Raw genomic sequence first — 16012 nt, 5'->3', positions numbered from 1 at the left:
GTAGATTGGTCAGCATGCTGGAGTTACCTCACCTGCTCTTCATTGAAAGAGACCATTTTTTTTCTCTGCATTTGCGAGGATCATTGAAGAAAAGAAAATAAAAATCAGCCTTTTTTACAGCCATTTTTCCTTGCTGAGCAGGGTTAGCTTTATGCAGGCTCCATGACATCATGGTGCCCTTCTTGAGGAAATGTTTTATGGCTGGATGTCCTTCCTGATGCCAACCCTGGTCGCCTCTCACGACACACAGGGATATGGTACACCTATTCTAACCGGGACATACACTGGGACCAGTACACTGGGATTCATTCCTCCAACGTCAGAAGGATGACAGGCTGAGTCAACCCCCTGGTGTTTATTCAGTGGCCAACAGAACTCAAACTCAGGACCATTGTATCCCAAGCCAGCCACCATAACCACAAAGCCAACACCAGGCTTAGTGAGGATTATTGAAGAGCAAGGTTAAATTGGTGATGTAGTATCAGGGCAACAATTAGGAGCAATCAGCAAAGGAATGAACAAAATTTCCTTGTCTGGGCGCATAATTTTTCCACATATACATATTATGTATGTTTGTCTGTTAATTTCTGCAACTCTATTACTTTGCCCCCTGTGGTGTAATAATAGTGAACATGGAGTTGTTCCCCCACAGGGGGAAGACCCTCTTGTGGACAGGTCGTCACTGCTCCTATGGTTGGCAGTGAGTGTTCAGATGCAGTGGTGGAAAGAGAGTGGTGTTTCTATATGTGGAAGAATTGCGTGCTCAGCTCATGTGTTGCCCAGATTTTTCAGATGGCAGAGAACTGGTATGGTTCACCAGAGGACCTAGGTTCAATTCCTGGTATGGGTGCATAGTTTTCCCACAAATACATATAATGAACAAAAAGGAAAGGAAGAGAGAGGAGGGAGGAAGCACTGAAACCAGCAAGTAAGTTGGTTGGGTTTGGAAGGGTTAATGAGGGTAATAAAGATAATGGGTCAGGATTGGGTTAGGTGGTGGTGCACTGTCTGAATGAGTCCTGGAAAGACACGTGGGAATGAACAACTTCTGAAAGGCAATGCCATAGACAGGGGAAGTGGGAAACAAAGAAGTGTGCAGTTCGCCTGATTTTTGGAAATTTAACCAGGAGGGGGTTACTGGAAGAATGCATGCATCCTCAAGTTGCTGGGGAGGGTTGGAGGACTGAGAGAACAAAAACAGAGACCATCCACTTCCCTGTGATTTGAAAGTAACAGACCTTATGGGTCTGCCTTGTCAGGGGAGATTCCTATAATTTTTTTTGTTCTTTGGATTCCACAGAATCCAGGAGAAGCATAATGTGATGCTCAGGCATCAGCGCATAGAGGAGAGCAGCACTCCACTGAACTCTGGACAAAGACCTTGGAGACTGTGAGTATCTCACTTTCCAAGGAAAGATATGAATTGCTACAGGATGCCCAGCTTTAAAAGCCAGGTTTGCAATGTGGTTGGCCCAGGAGAGGTCATGGCTGATAACGAGGCCTAAAATTTCAAGAGATTGAATCATTAATGTCCACCAAATAATGCTACCAGATGGGAAACTCGGCTTAACATTCATCCGAGGGACCTCTCATTTTGTGATGCAACACCTTGCCTGCAAATCACCAAATCTTACAATTTGTTATTGATTCATGAATCAAGACCAGACTCGACAGCTCAAATATTGTTGCGCTACTCTGAATTTTGCTGTTGGACTCTTGTAAATGCAGTAGACTGATGTCTTTGCATGCCTTTGTCCTGTCTAAAAACTATATGTTTAAGCTCCTCCTTGTCCTCAGCTATGCAGCTTGGTGAGACACAAGTATCCCATTGCACAGGAGCAAGGACGGGCCTTGGCAGAGCAAGATGATGTTCAATCACAAAGTCGCGTTGCACAATACCTGGAGGAATCATGTGTGGTAATTGTACGACTGACGGAGCGTTTCACGGCCACCAACCCTGAAGGAGGTCATCCTGCATACAGTGAGTTGATCCCGAAGTGCCTCATTGTTTAAATTCCAGAAGTCATTATGTGCAATATGTAAAGGAAAATATTTCTTCTGGCTTGTGACACAGAGCTTCAGGATTTGAAACCATGATTATGAAACTTACAAAATTACTGCATTTTTACATCTCGCCTGCTTTTGTACAGTGCACTGGTGACATTAGTGATAAGTTTCACTAGTGCACCCACAGGCACACCTTCCAAGTTCCTCAATCACTCAATGCCTTCTACTTGTGGCCATGAAGAAGATGGACGGTGTGGAGTCCTATGCAACTGGGAAAGAGAAAGGCACGAGAAATAGAATGCAAATGTGTAAACTAAGGATATTAAAACGAGCTCAGTGCTGCAAAAGAGCAAAGTTGCAATATTCTGTGGAAGTAGTGACTTTCTCCAAATTGGAGGATTGTCCCACATGGTGCGATAGGTTGAGAAAGGGCAAAAATGTATCTCGTAATGGGTCTTAAAGCTGCAAGATTAAAGCCGAAACTCAACATAGATGTTTGATACATTCTATGTAGCTTCCTGCTAATCTCACAGATCTCCTCCCCCTCCCACCTCAGCAGGTGAGTTACATGATGACATTGGAACAGAAGTCTTGTTTTTGGCTCTGAAAGTCTTTCAAAAGGGATTAATTCTCCTGATTCGCCAACCCCTGTAATTACAGTGTCGTTCTTTTAATCTTCCTTCAAATATTGAAGACATTGTAAGGTTTTGTTTTGACTCTATTTCACCCTAACTGATTTTACAATGTTCTCTACTAAACAAAATACATTAAACGTAAATTATAAGAATGATAATAGTATGAGTTGATCTGATATTGTTCTCATCTGAAATCTTGGCTCGTGATGCAAGGAACCCAGGTTCAAATCCCTCACACTGAGTGTGTTTGTTCGTTGTCTACGGATTTCTTTTTAACTTATAATTGAAGTGAAATTACAATGATCTCTCTTAATGGCCTTCACTTGCATATCATTAGGTATAAGCACATCCATGACCTGAGCTCAATGTTGAAAAAAGTAAAATGTTTCAAGAGTTCACACATTCATTCACATCCAGGAAAGTCAATGTTTGAGTGAACAAAGTTCATTTTGAACAACATTTTGTCCAAAACAGTGTTTGCCGAGTCCAGGGGTATCGTTTGATCTGAACAGTGTTTGTGTAGGTTGCAGTGTTGAAAGTGAACCATGTTGAGTTTGAAAATGAACGACCTTTGTGAGTTTGTGTCAAATAAGTTCACGCAGCTCTCAATTTGCCCCCACCCAATATGAAAACACACACACAGAGGTGGATACATTGAGACCTGGTAGGTCTCCGTTACACCTCCTGAAACCCACCAACATGTGGAGATAGTAGTGCCCAACAACAACTTACACACACACACACACACACACACACACACACACACACACACACACACACACACACACACACACACACACACACACACACACACACACACACACACACACACACACACACACACACACACACACACACACACACACTTTGCATACAAATATAAATCAAAGCCTAGATTTATAGAAAAATCACAAAAATGGCAGGAAATGAAAATATCAGCAAACAAATGTCAGTTCGTAAAGCCTTGCTCCTGCTCATGGAGGGTCACGTGACCATAGACAATGGCACGTCACGTGATCTCACAAGGGAATGTTCACTGAGGAGTGTTCAAGGTTTTATTGTAAGAATGATTCCAGAACTTTCAGGGGGATTTTGTCAATTGCGGATTATGTACAATATAGGGAGACGTAAAGATTTATTGTTTACAGGTGGTGGACAGCGGTAAGTGTGATGTTGCATATTTAAAGTATTGAATGTTTAAATATACAGTTGGACCTCTGTATCAGGCACCCTGGTTGTGATAAATAATCAGAAGATCTTTTAGTCAATGCATATCCTGTACACCTTGTATTCACAATCCACATTTCTGGAAAACCGGGATGCAAAGATCGCTTTGCCCTGGCAAGTTCAACGCAAACACAAGGCCCTACATTAGAAAGTCTTTGAAATACAGATTTCATGGCCAAAATTAATTATCCAAAACATCGAAAGAAACAATCATGTTAATATTTCCTAAATTTTTGCATCGCCCTTGTGGTGAAATTCTTCACCCAGAGACGCGACCGAGGAAGAAGGACAAAGACACTCAGCTGGGTGAGACTTGATTGGACCCACCCCCTCGGAACAGTCAGGTGAAGTGGCTCAGAGAGAATGCGAAATGGAATTTAATTTCTGCAACGGAGTTTAGGTTATTTTGGAAACTGAAAATTCTGGCTCGCAATTCGCAGTTTAAAACAGCCTGCCACACGATATGTAAATTTATGCTTCTCAGCAACGTTTCGTCGAGCTTGTAAGGCATGCATTTATCATCTTTTGAAAGTGTGTAAAATGGCTGTTATACTATAGTGTACTGTGTTTATCATCGAGTCGGGAATTGAACCGAGATCAGATATATAATCACTGTCTCTTGAGAAAGCTATAACATCAATCGTTAGTAATATAAATTCAATCATGGTATCGAATAGGATATGTGCAAACTTAATATGATGACAACTCAAATTGGCTCTGTTGTGAATGATGTGCAATATGTGAACAGCTTCAAGAATATAACAATCATTGTTAGGTTCCAGTTCCATCCACTTAATGTAGGTATTCAACTTATAATCATAAACTCCATCTTTCAGCATTGCTTAGCAACCAATTAGAATGTAAACAATGGTTTAATTTTAAAATTTTTGAACATTTTACATTAAAAATTACTCTACCTTTAAATTGTTAAATAAAGAGCCAATTCTGATCACTCATTTAGCCGTGTGCAGAATGCAAGCCCATTCCACTTCATCAAATGTATAAAGTTTATATTTATTATGTTTGCTTGGGAGATGCACTCCAGTATCTGCTTGTACTCTATCAAAATGACAACGAGTGTATGTGCTCACTGATACAAAGGTTTCGTACCTTCTTGATGCGGTAGAAAGCTGAAATTTTGCAAACTGCTTCATATCAAAGCCAATAACCCAGGAAGAATAAAAAAAAACAGTTTAAATATTTTCATAAATGAAGATATCCGCAAATAAGAGTTTGCCAGTGCAGACTCACTCTGCTCACTGTGGGTCACGTGACCCAAGACAATGGAGCTGATGCTGCAACTGGTCGCTAAGCAAAGGTAATAATCACCTCTTCTGGTTCTTATTTCATAAAAAAAACCATATTTACATTATTTACATTAAAAATTATGATTCTATCTTATCTAATCTAGTCTCATAAAAAAAGAAGAGCTTATTCTAATCACTAATTCTTCTTTTACTTGAGTTATTTCATTGTTTGCAGAATGGAAAGTTTTAAAACACTCAAAGGAGACAGGACATCATACACACACACACACACACACACACACACACACAGACACACACACACACACACACGCACACACACACACACACACACACAGACAGACACACACACACACACACACACACACACACACACACACACACACACACACACACACGCATTTAAAGGCCATTTTCCCCGCTAAAGCAGGGGTTAACCTTGCGGGCCCCATTACAATCGTCTCCACTTTACACTGTTTTCTGCATCTCCCCTTCTTAATCCCCTTGCCCACATTTCTTCTTCCACCACCTTTAGCCAAGTTTTTCTCGGTCTTCCCCGTCCTCCACTTCCGACTACACTCATTTCCAACACTCCTCTCACCCAGTCACTTTCATCCTTCCTCAACACATGACCAAACCATCTCAACCTGTTTCTCTTCACAACCTCCATCACAGACTCTATTCCCATCATCTTCCGCAAGTCATCATTTGTCTTCCTCTCTCTCAACGATACTCCACACATCCACCGAACCATTCGTATTTCCACCCTTTCCAGCCTTTGTTGCTGCTCCATGTTCAGTACCCATGTCTCACTCCCATAAATCATCGTACTCCTCATACATGTAGCATACACCTTTCCCTTCAGCTTCAACGACACTCCCCTCTTCGTCAGCACGCCACTCAGTTCCCAAAACTTCTTCCATGCACATCTCACTCCAGCAACCGTCGAAGAGTCTGATCCACCTTCACCATTCAACATGACTCCGAGATAGCAAAATGTTTTCACACCTTCCAGCTTCACACCATCTCCAAGATCCAACTCAACAATTCCTTCATCTGCAGCTCCCTCTATGCACACCTTACACTTGAATGTACCTGCCACACTGGTTAATGACCCTCTCACCCCACTACATTTTCGATGAACCCATTCAGCACACATTGTACACTGAATGGAGTTCACCCCGACACCATTCCTGCACACAGCACACGGCCACTTCCCAGTCCTTTCCAACTCACCACATGCTTTACCACTTGCCACCACCTTCGTCTTTCCGATATTCACCTTCCAACCTTTTGCTTCCATACATTCCTTCCACTTGTTCATCTTCTCCTTCAGTCCATGAATACTCTCAGCAATCAACACCAGATCATCGGCATACAGCAGCTCCCACGGTAAACCCTCCTTTACCCTCCGAGCCAGCACCTCCATCACAACTACAAATAGAAGTGGACTTAGTACCGACCTCTGGTGCACTCCCACCTTCACTTCACACTCACCACTGTTTCCATCCTTCGTCCTTACAACTGTGCGTGCTCTCTCGTACATGGCCATCACTACATTGATCAACCATTCCTCCACTCCTAACTTCCTCAATGCCCATGTCATAACTTCACATGGAACCCTATCAAATGCTTTCTCCAGATCAACAAACCCAAAAAACAACTTCTTCCTCTTCTCCATATACTTCTCCTGCAACTGCCTTACAATAAAAATTGCATCTGTCGTTCCTCTTCCTGGCATAAATCCAAACTGCATTTCGTCAATCTTTACCTTCTTCCTTATCCTCTTCTCCAACATCCTTTCCAATACCTTCATTCCATGCTCCAATAACTTTATTGCTCTATAGGAGCCACAGTCCAGAGGGTCACATTTCCCCTTGTACAGAGGAACGAGGGTACTCAGTTCCCAATCCACTGGAATGCGGCCTTCTTTCACCACCAGATTACAGATCTCTGTCATTTTCTTCACACCCCAACTTCCCGCTGCCTTCAACATATCTCCCACAACTCCCGTTGGCCCTCTTGCCTTTCTCCTCTTCATTGCTCTTATAGCTTCTTCGACTTCCTTCTCAGTTATCTTCTCTGCTGGTCCTAAAACTGGGTTACTCTCGATGTTGCTTTCCCATTCATTTTCTACATTCAACAGCCTTCCCATATATCTCTTCCATCTTCCTTTAATTCCATCTGAGTCCACAATGGTTTGTCCCACTTCATCCTTCAAGCAACTCACCCCCGTCACATCAAATCTCTCTCTCGCTATCTGCCTTGCAATCCTGAATACCGCTCTCTTACCCTCCTCCGAATCCAAGCGTTCTCCAAACATTTTCCTATGGGCCTCCTGCGCCTTTGCTACCTCTTTCTTTGCAGCCTTCTTGGCTTCCTTATAACGTTCATGTGCAGCCTCTTCTTCCACTGTACCCTTCGCCTTTTGCCATTCCTTGAACTTCTTCCTCTTCTCTTCAATCGTCTTTCCAACTTCATCACCCCACCACCATGTTTCCGAGTGCCTCGGTGGTCCTTTTGTCCATCCACATACCTCACCAATGGCTCCCAATAGACTATCTTTCATTGACATCCAACCACTTTCAAGCTCAACCACATCATCCTCAACCATACTCAGGCTCTCTCTTAATGCTTCCTTCACTGTCACGTCTTTCAACCTCCACACCTTCATGCTCGGTTGGTACTTCACCCGCTGAATTATTCGCGCACCTTTCACCCTTATATCGCAGACAACCAGGTGGTGCTGCGAAACAGTCTCCTCCCCTGGGATCACCTTTGTGTCCCGGAGGTTTCCCCTATCTCGCCGACGCACCATCAGGTAGTCAATGGTTGTCGTCGACCCACCTGACGTGTATGTAATAAGCTTATTATCCACTTTCTGGAATTGAGTATTACAAATCAACAAATCAGCTCCATCAGCAAACTCCAAGATCCTTTCACCTTCTCCATTTCTCACACCAGATCCATAACCCCCATGGACTCCCTCAAAACCGTCTGGACTCCTTCCCACATGTCCATTCAAGTCTCCTCCAACCACAACAATTTCATCATCTTTCACATTTTCCATCAACTTCTCTATCGCACACCAGAACATGTTCTTCTCTTCATCGCTTCGACCGACCTGCGGGCCATATCCCGAGATGACGTTCACCAAGAGCTTTCTGATCACGATTCTCACCATCATCATCCTTTCACTCACTCTTGTCACACTCACTACACTGTATACAAACTCCTCAGAAAACATGACACCAACACCATGCACGCCTTCCGGGCACCCTTGCCATATAAACTTGTACTTCTGCCCCTGCCTACCCTTCACCATTCTCACACCACTTCCCTTCCACCATGTTTCCTGCACACAACATATGTCCACTCTTCTTCTGAGCAATGTTTCAACCACTTCTCCAGATCTCTCTGTCATTGTCCCTACATTCCATGCACCAAACCTCAGAAACCGATCTCCATGTGGGGCATCAGACGATTGGTCATCATAAATGGAAAAATTTCCTCCCTTGCTTCGATCGGGTTCCCCACCTTGAGTTTTAATGAGAGGGGGTGAGGACCCCCATGGGGTACTTCAGGCTGTACTCTGCCCATCAGTTGTACTCATCATGGTTTCCTTTTGAGGCGATGTTTTTATGGCCGGATGCCCTTCCTGACGCCAACCCTTTTAGTCGCCTCTTGCGACACGCAGACAGGACATCATACATTAGAAAGAAAGCAATTACAAGTGATTCTGATGTTAATATTTCTGATCCATGATATTCTTCAGCATTGATAAGTTTTACATATTGATAATTACTTCGCAGCAACAGCAATTCTCAATTTGTTAATACTAAATAATCATAGTAATGATATCACACTTTTAATATTGCATGTTTAATGACATTACATTTTAGGACACATGAATTGCCATATTTTTGGTCATTGTTTGATCAAGTTAATTATGAATATGCAACGATTTTAGTCTGTCTTTTGGCTTGCATATCTTTCAAACCGAATGGTATTCAATGTAAAGCTCTTTTGGAATCCACAGATCATCAAATATACAACCCATATATGTATGTATATGTATATATATATATATATATATATATATATATATATATATATATATTTATATATATGTATATATATATATATATATATATATATATATATATATATATATATATATATATATATATATATATATTTATATATATATATAAATATATGTATATTTTTATATATATATATATATATTTTTTTATATATATGTATTTGTATATATATATATATATATATATATATATATATATATATATATATGTATATATATATATATATATATATATATATATATATATATATATATATATATATATATATACATTTCCAAAACTTTCATTATTCATATTATTCTTGGGTTGCTACCATGGCACCCGAAACAGGCATGGCATATCCACACACCCATGGCAAGTCCCAACAGATCCAAATCTACCCATATGTACCATGTCCATGTGTGCTGTTTACGTACATTTACCTTGTAGTGTACATCCCGATCGGGACACAAACTGTACCACTATGGACTGTGGGGCACTCGGCAAGTGGCTTAAGCACTCAAGAAAGCATGCCAATGGAATGCCTGTCTTGGCAAGCGATTACCAATTGCCGTTGATAAAACCATGCACCTGGAAACGCCCAAGCAATATCCGATTTGGACTCATGAACATTTTTTAGCATCGGAATGACTGCATTTTACAACTAAAATGGCCGACAGTCGGCCATCTTGGATCTGATATCGAAACAAATGACGTGCATATGTATACCATCATGTGTTTTCTTTGTTCAAGTACGAATACAATTGGTCCATACATGTCCGAAATAGGGTTGCGGACGCACATACGCATGCACGCACGGACACAAAAATCGAGACCAAATCCATAAGCCCCCGTTTCAGACTAAGTCCAAAGGGGGCTATCCAAGGTTAAAAGAAGGTTTTAAAGGCAGATAAGTAAATTAACTCCTGTTTTTACCACTGTTTCACACAGTGTTTATTACTCCATCCTATCTAACACATTACATTAGTTCTTCATAACTGTTATTTGTGTCCTTTTAGACATCTTTTAAAATAGTAAGTTTCCTGTTTGGAATTATTTTCAATATTGTTTGTCTGTCAGACAGGCAATCGGAGTAAAAAAAGTTATCTCACTCCTCTCTGCACACGTGCAATCGGGACAAATTCAGAGCCAACCGACTATTAAACGGAAAACTTATCAACATCACGAGACAAATTCATTTTGAATATAGTGGACTATTTTCGACAAATTATGAAAAGCACCTGCAGATAAAGAAATAATCAAAACAAATGAATACATTCATACAAATCATTAATTTATATATTTGTTGCATTTCTCTTGTTCTAATTTTATCAAAATTCATCTGAAAGATTATTCGTTATAAAGGGAGCTGGTGGCTTTGGAAGTCAGAAGACTATTCATATGAGTAAAGCTTGCCCTCTCTGAATCATTAAATCTCATCCCAAATTGCTGAAAACAATTAATTCCTGCAAGTGCAAAAACATTCATAATTGCGACAACAATAATAACATCTGTCCAGCATAAACAGCTGCTCTCAGCCTGCTCATAATTTAACCGCATCCCTAAATTATATGCAATTAGAATTAAACACTTCTTGTTTCACTAAGCAAAGTCAATGTTTTTCCAACTGAATTGCCGATGCGGAGGGACCTGCGGAGCAATCAATGCGGGAGAGTCCGTTCAAGTGAAAACCTTCGACTCTCTCTGACTCTCTCTCTCTCTTTCTTTCTCTCTCTCTCTCTCTCTCTCTCTCTCTCTCTCTCTCTCTCTCTCTCTCTCTCTCTCTCTCTCTCTCTCTCTCTCTCTCTCTGTCCTTTTAGGCATTTCATTTTCACCCTTGTGAAGTGTGCTGACCACAGCAGACTCACCAAAGGGTTTTCACTTGATCCAATTGATCTAAACGAATATTGCATTTTCCAGCACAAAACAAATTTGTTTTCTTATTGTGCAGAAAAACGGCATTTGCTCATGTTTATTTCCTGGTTAAGTGGGTTTTTTTTAGCCCCCCACCCAATCAGCTGTTCAATATCGATTCCTGCTGTGCAGAAGGGTTACTCAATATGTTTTAGGACTGTCATCAGTGCTACCCCCCCCCCCCCCTCCACAAGAAGGTAATCACTTGTAACCGAATAAGTTAGAACATATTTGTACACAATTTGAAGCATATTAATGGCTTGTTCATTTTGTTCCATATGATTCCTCAAGTGCATCTGGAAAGTATTATTTTACCACAAAAATTATATCAAACCTGGTAAATCATACAAGGAGACATCATATGGTGATAAAAATCCTCTAGGGAACATTCCTTGGAATCTTTGGTGGATAAATCTCGACCTGACCATTCACATGATGTCAAACCATGAAACAACAGAATCAATTTATTGATATCCTGATTCGGTAAATATTGAAGCATTTTTTTTTTGTCTACCATTCTGAGTTTCCCAGGCAACCAAAGAGATGTCATTCATTTTTCTCAACTGACCTTAAAACTCCCCCAGGCTTAATAATGCATCTTATAAATTAATTTCCATGAGTGGGTGGTGTTCAGTGATCATCACCTGAACGAGTGTTTTCCTCGTACATCAGTTAGGTTCAGGTGTTGTGATTTTAGCTGGATCATACAAGATGCGCAGCTTATTCGCCATTATCCAAGGACATCCATTCAGCGAGACTATATTTTGAACCAAGCTTCTAGTGGAAAAACATGACTCCTTTGGGAGACCAAATTGAGACCTTAATCTGAACAATGAATTTGCAAGACCTCCCAGCAACTATATACTTCACATGGAAATCTCCTCCTCAACCACCCAGCACAACCCTTGCCAAGATGCTGCTTCAGCGGCACCCGCATTATGTCAAGAGTATGGTACATTGGTGATGATCATGATAAAGGCAGAACTGTACAGTAGTTTTGAAATTCAAAAAATAAAAAAAATTAATATGAATTACAATAACTTCGTTTGTTAAGCTATTAGGTAAAATAAATCCTTGGAACCACCATCCGGCCAGCTGCCAGCCTTGACAAGGAGCTGCCAAAATGTGCCTTGTCTGGTGAGAGTACTGATCGTGACAAACGAGGCAAGAACATGAAACAGACTCACCACATCATAAGTGGAGAGGATGGAATCCCTCCAGAAAGGTTCAATGACAGTTATTCGTGTCGACTCCTTGATCATTGTGGGCCTTCCACATTGTGGGCCTTCCAATTGGTATGGACTAAGTTGGAAAATATTGAAAAACCCCGATTATCTGTCGAGATGCAGCTGCAGATGGATTAAACGGACGTTTGAAGCACCACGAACAACATACTGATGCCGAATAAAAGCTGAACAAATATGGAAGAAAAGGGTTACAAGTATATGTTCAGGTGTTCAATTAGACAAGCGTATGATGCATTCATTCTAAAAGTCAATTCTGGAGTCACTTTCTCATGGTTTCCACAAAGAAAACTTTATACTTGGCAAAATAAAACAAGAATTTAAGTTTTCATGACAATCCATCATCTGTGTGTGTGTAGACATGAAACTAAGCAGTTGTGGTTTGGTTTGGATATGCCACTGCTAGATGGGCCAAATGACCTCCATCTGCATTATTGAGAGTTCTGTGAATTCTCTGAGAATATAATTTTGAGACCATTCAAATTAACGATTATTCCACTTCAGAGAAGTCGAATTGATTCCTACTATTATTGTTAATAATTATATAACTTCATATTTTATTATAAAGGGCACACGGATGTGAAGATGAAGAAACGACAATGCTCTCCTGAATTTCAACATACCAGACTCTTGACAGAGCATCGGTCTTTTGGCAAGTGTTGTGCAGTTTCCTTCCCAGCATTTATAATTTGTCCATGGTTCTGAAGATAATTCACCGACTCTTCGCCAAAGATACAATGGGAACTTTAACTACCACCAGCATGCAAAGTCCTTGTAGACAGGTTCTTAATTTGCATGGTGTACACATTGATACACCCCCCCCCCCTTACCTGCAAAACACCAGGCTGACAGTTTATAGCTGTGTTGAGTCAGATTCCAACCAAGGCTAGATAGCTGAAAGGAGAGTCTACACAACTCCACACTACCCTTCCAGCCCACTACATTTACTATACAAAGTGTAAATAAACTCTTATTATGCATTACTCGTCAGCAAATGATCAAATGTCAAGTACATTTATAAAGTGCAGGGAATAATTATTCACTATAAACTTAGTGACTAGTCGGTGACACAACAGTTAAAGCAAAGGCCTTCGAGGTACAACACACTCTCAGACCTGTAAAGGACAATCACACACACACACACACACACACACACACACACACCCACACACACACACACACACACACACACACACACACACACACACACACACACACACACACACACACACACACACACACAATCAACACAAAATAATATGAAAAAAGTCTTTGCTCATCGCAATATTTGGCAATGAATGACAGCCACTTTTTCGATGGATCAAATCCTGGTATAGACATCTCTTCCTGCATCAGGAATCCTTTGTTTTACATTGTTTTCCAAAGCAACACGATTTCCAAACTACCCATCAGATTGAACAATATTAAGTACAGTCTACCCAGCTTTGCACGAATCACAGTCACAAACTTCTCCTCCAATCGTTTGAGTACTAGGACAGAATGGTTGGTGAGATAATAAATATTTAAAGCCTCATGTCAATGATGTGTACAGGGAAAGAAAACTGATGTGAAGAAGCATGAGGGGCAGTTAATTTTTTCCCATTGGAAATCATTTAAGAGGCAAAAACATGTCTACTATTGAAATGGGATTTGGAAAGTCACTCACTGCTGGGAATAATGTGTGACACCGGTTGGAAACTACAGAGAAAATGAATAGCATCTGTGCTCTGTTTTTTCTTGGTCAGGGAGGGGGGAGAGGGGGATATCTTTGATGGGAAAACTTTTTGACTCTCCTTCATAGGCACGGGAAGCCTGAGCATGAAGATGGCACTTAAAATCACATGCGGATGGAAAGCTGGCCTCTGAACCTCTCAACATGACGAACGAACCCTTGGACTTTGGAGCACCCCCGATGATTCAGAGAACAACTGCACACAACCCCAGCCTAGAAGCAAGTGGATGTACGTTCACGACTTATAATCAGGAAGGCTTATTTATATCACAAGCTGATTCCAGTACAACAGTGGTTAGGCATCGTTGTTTAATGTTTGTGATGCAATGTACTAAGTAGGCCAAACATTCAATCAGATACATCATCCACAATGGTAAACAAGAAAAAGAGCAATCAAAAATTGCAGACCCTCGCAACGACTTCTTTTGTGTGGCGTTTGTTTACTGGTGTGCTATGTAATTAATATGAGACAAGATTAGAACTGCCACTTTATAGGTGCTGGCAGTGATGACCGGGTATCAAGACATCCCACTTTGATGCGACCCCGCTTTGATCGGACACCAAACCCTGACCCATGACGATTTTTTTATTATTATTCACTCGCAAATACCAGTCATCGCTGTGCTGATGGGAATACCAAAAGGGGGGAGGGAGAAAATGAGGGAGAGAGGGGTGGGGGAGAGAGGGGTCGGGGAGAGAGAGCAGGGAGAGTGAGGAGGTAGAGGGGAATGGAGAGAGGGATGGGGGAAGAGGAGGGTGGGGGAAAGGAAGACAATATGAGGTGAGAGGAAGGGAAAGCAAGCGTGCGGTGGAGCGTGAATTACGATTCATGCTGTTTCATCAAAATTATTCTGCAAAGAATAACAGTAAAGATTGGAAACCAAATAATGTCTGAAATCCATTTTCTACCAGTCATACTATAAAAACGGCCCAGAGACAAACACCAACCAGACATGTCCGGAGACAAACACCGCCTGAACATGTCCAGAGACAAAACCGGCCAGACTCATCCGGAGCCAAGACGTCAGGACACAAACACTACTGGGACACATCCAAAGACAAATTCCTATCTGGAGGCGTCCGGAGACAAACTTCCATCCTGAGACAAACACCCCCCAGACGCGTCCACAGACAAACACTAATCGGATGCGTGCGGAGACAAACACCACCTGGAAACATGCAGAGACAAACACCCCACGGATACGTCCACAGACAAACACTAATCGGACGCGTGCGGAGACAAACACCACCTGGAAACATGCAGAGACAAACACCCCACGGATACGTCCAGAGACAAACACCACCCAGAGCCATCTGGAGACAATCACCATGCCAATGTATCCAGAGCCAAGCTAGTCAGACACAAACACCACAGACACATCCGAAGAGAAACTCGCTTCTGGACATAAACACCGCCTGGACACAAACCCTGCCAGGACACGTCTGGAGACAAACATTGTCCAGACATAACCACTGTTCGGATATGTCCAGGAGAGAGAGAGAGAGAGAGAGAGAGAGAGAGAGAGAGAGAGAGAGAGAGAGAGAGAGAGAGAGAGAGAGAGAGAGAGAGAGAGAGAGAGAGAGAGAGAGAGAGAGAGAGAGAGAAAGAGAGAGAGAGAGAGAGAGAGAGAGAGAGAGAGAGAGAGAGAGACAGGAGTTAGCAGGGAGAATCTGTTATGCTTTATGAACAAAAGACACACACACACACACACACACACACACACACACACACACACACACACACACACACACACACACACACACACACACACACACACGTGCTTGGCTGATATCGGCAGTTTTCCAGGAATTGGCAGGTTGAAGTCAGATTACCAAATGCAGTACTTATTGTTTTCAACCCAAAAGCCTTGAGTCGCTTTCATCAAAAAACAACGTTGCATTT

The 16012-nt window shown here is 41.6% G+C and overlaps 1 long non-coding RNA gene across 1 annotated transcript; it reads left to right on the top strand.

The window, feature by feature from the left end:
* Positions 1-729: 729 nt before the first annotated feature.
* On the top strand, positions 730-14715 carry LOC147018902 (uncharacterized). The gene is made up of 3 exons (XR_015062824.1): positions 730-1390; positions 1798-1981; positions 14179-14715. It is a non-coding gene; the product is annotated as an uncharacterized LOC147018902 (long non-coding RNA).
* Positions 14716-16012: the final 1297 nt, after the last annotated feature.

This window comes from Eptatretus burgeri, chromosome 10 (genome assembly GCF_056783735.1).
Source record: "Eptatretus burgeri isolate ZD-2024b chromosome 10, Ebu_testis_v1, whole genome shotgun sequence".
Taxonomy (NCBI): domain Eukaryota; kingdom Metazoa; phylum Chordata; class Myxini; order Myxiniformes; family Myxinidae; genus Eptatretus; species Eptatretus burgeri.
Note: the sequence above shows the minus strand (reverse complement) of the source record. Positions and strands in the feature narration are given on the sequence as shown.